Below are 3,598 nucleotides of genomic sequence, written 5' to 3' on the forward strand. Positions count from 1 at the left end.
AAGTTAGTTTTTACAAATTCCACGCTAAAAACAAAATTGTTCCAAAAAAAGTGTCACAAGGTAGCCTGGTCTCCCCTACATTTATTATAGAAACGTTCTTACATGGGTATAGTACTCGTAAAAACCTGTTAAAAAACAAGCCACCATCAAAAATAAAAAAGTCGAGGTTTGACCCCTCGCGAATTGGCGTGGAATGCCCCATATACAAGTACGCGCTGTTATTTCCGGCTGAACAAGGCATTTTCAGACCTCAAATCTAACAAACTATTTTTTTCTTACTTTCAGGGATCTTAAATATTGTCTTCGGGTAATTATTTAGTATAGGGGAACCAGTCCCAATGACTGTGACCTTGACATATGTTGTCAAGGACATGACCCTGAGTAACTTTTCTTTATAACTTAGCTGTCGCTCATTCTTCATTAAAAAGTTATTAACAAAAAAAGTTTAAAAATTATAGCAGTTATTTTGAGTATTGAAAGGTACAAACGACTAATGTATGTGGAAATAGTACATGCATGAACGAAGAAAAGTTATTTAAAGCAGTGAATCGTTAATATATTAAACAGTCTTTTTGTGAAAGTAGATAATAGTTAGCACAGGAAAGGATAAAGATGAAGATAAGGGAAGATACCGCCAATGATCTTGACCTTGACATATGTTGTCAAGAACATGACCTTGAGTAACTTTTCCTTATAACTTAATCGTCGGTCATTGCTTATTTAGAAGTTATGAACAAAAAAGTTTAAGAAATATACAAAAGTTTGTATCAGTAGTAGAGGAAGTAATTTGCTGATATATAATATGTGTAGAGTCTACAGTGTAGAGTCTACACTGTAGAGAGGACATGTAGGCTATCGCCCCTCCCCCGCAAGCAAAGGTGGGTGGGGGTGGACGTTGGTCGCGTGAAAAGTTGAAAACCTCAACCGTACAATGATAGATCTCGTTTCGCCTTATAAGCAGAGGGGGAGGGGGTGAATCTCGCTGTGCGCGGAAAGTACAATCCTGTCCAGAGAACCTTCTATGCAAAGCAAGGTCCACCCCACCCCACCCCACTCCTGCTTACAGGGCAAAACAAGGTCTATCATTGTACGGTTCAAGTTTTCAATTTTCCACGCGAACCAACGTCCACCCCCTACCCACCCCTGCTTGCGTGGAGGGGCGATAGCCTACATGTGTACTGTATGTACACACATCAGCAAATTACTTCGCTTAGTATCGACACAAACTGTTATATTTCTCAAATTTTTTTGTTCATAACTTTTAAATAAGCAATGAGCGACGATTAAGTTATAAGGAAAAGTTACTCAGGGTCATGTCCTTGACAATTTAACATATGTCAAGGTCAAGGTTATTGGGGCTGGTTCCCCTATACTAAATAATTATCCAGATTACTAATAGAAACAAAAGCAGAATGTCATTTCGTAATCATTCAAACGATATATATTCTGTTTGTACTAATAAAGTTATGTTTAAAATACAGACAAAGTAAATGAACACAACTGTCATTATTGGACAAACTAAATCTTTGGCAAAGATTCATTAAATTTCGACATCACTAGTCATTAATAGTTTAGACTGGCATTGTTGATACAATCTGTCTAAGAAGAGCGTGATTAACATAATTACGATAAATATTTACCGTAATCTGAGATTATGTCCGCGCAAGCTCTGCTGGCAAAACATGAGCTTCTTGAGAACGTTAATGCCTATCTGCCAAAATATTCTACTCGAATGTGTTGACAAATTGCTGGCATATTACCAGCATTTTGGATAACAGCCAACAAAATAAACAAATAAGTCTTAATAAATATGAATTCAAAAGTAAACTGTTTCCGAGTTTTAAAATAGAAATATTTCTCTAACTCCTATTTATCATAAAATTTATTCAATATATTTATACAGGGTGTTTTAATTTCCCCAGGCAAATATCTCGGAAAATATGGAAGATATGAAAAAATGTTTCAAACAGAAGTAGTAGGATATCAAGGAGGACAGATGATGAAAATATGTACTTGACCTTTAGTAATATTTTCAATAGCAAGTCAATGTGATCGATGTTTTCTTAAATGAAATTCCCCAGTTTTTATTGCATATTTTTGTAGTCCTTGTCGAGACGTTTTCTAATCAAAACACTATAATAAAGCTCTCTTTCATTAAGAATTTCCTGAGATATTTTAAATTTTGTCGGATACTTTTAATATAAATATAAAATATCTTGTAAAGTATGCACTTTTCAATGACTTTATCTTGATACTTTTACACGTAGAATAATGAAGAGAATTGAATAATAATATTAATTTTAACATTTTCAATTTTGTAAAATTAAATGCGTTCATAAGATGCAATCAAAAATAATTTTTTTTTTAACAATCGATTTTTTTTATTATTCTATATATAAAAGTATCAAGGTAAAGTCATCGAAAAGTGAATACTTTACGAGATATTTCATATTTTATATTAAAAGTATCATGACAAAATTTAAAATATTTCAGGAAATTTTTAATAAAAAGGAACTTTATTATAGTGTTTTGAAAACGTCTCAACAAGGGCTACAAAAATATGCAATAAAAATGGGAGGTTCTATTTAAGAAAACAATGATTACATTGACCTGGACATAAAAAGATCACTCAAGGTCAAGTTCATATTTTCATCATTTGTCCCCTTTGATACCCTACAATTTTTGTCTCAAGCCTTTTTCCGTATCTTCCATATTTTCCGAGATATTTGTCTGGGAAAATTAAAACGAAACACCCCGTATATACTGTTCATTTAAATGCATGTAATTTAACATGCTTTTTTATTTAAATCCGGATATTCGCAGATGAAGCTGGAATACACAAGAACTTTGCAGTTTTGGCTATCGCAGGAAAAGAGGTTTCATGAGCTTGCCACCATGTAGAGGAATCTTGTTTAAAGATAAAGTAGAATGTTTAAAGAGTAACTAGAAAAGGAAAGAGGTTGTGTAGTGTGAGTTATCTGTGGTAGTAGTCAAGGTATTAGGAGTGGTAAGGAGAAGATGTCACAGATGGCGGCAGAGGTACCGTTACCGCTTCATCTGCGAAATTATGTATTAATACGCGCTCGTGGCGCAGACCGCGTTGCGCCCCAGAAACGGATCACGTCGCCGCGGAGTGATACAGCGCTTGCGTGAGCGTGCCGGTGCGTGCGTGCAGCCCGGCGAGCGGGCATTCGTTCGTTGTCCATAGAAGGAGAAGGATCTCTCCGTTACATTGCATTGTGAAATACGAATCAGTTCACGTTATACGAGTCCTCAGTTGTAACGATTGTCGAGCTATTGTACATACCAGTAGTTATTGTTACCGCTAAACGTTACTGTAGCGATATTGACGAGAGGATCAACGCTCAAGGATCGTACCAAGAAAACGAAAGGACGACCGTCGCCATTACGACGTCGTTTCACGGACAAGCAACGAGACAGCCATATTGAAACATTAGTGGATGCCTTTCCAGGCTTGGACAACGCAGCCTCCTTTTCACGGATTATAGACAATATAAGAGGAAGACTTTATTTTACCGGTAACTTCCTTCGATCTCTGATAAACCACAGATCTTTTCCAATCAAGGCTAACTACCGT

Source organism: Temnothorax nylanderi, unplaced genomic scaffold (genome assembly GCF_030848795.1).
Source record: "Temnothorax nylanderi isolate EJ_2023f unplaced genomic scaffold, tnyl_v1.0 TNYL_tig0605_pilon, whole genome shotgun sequence".
Lineage (NCBI taxonomy): Eukaryota > Metazoa > Arthropoda > Insecta > Hymenoptera > Formicidae > Temnothorax > Temnothorax nylanderi.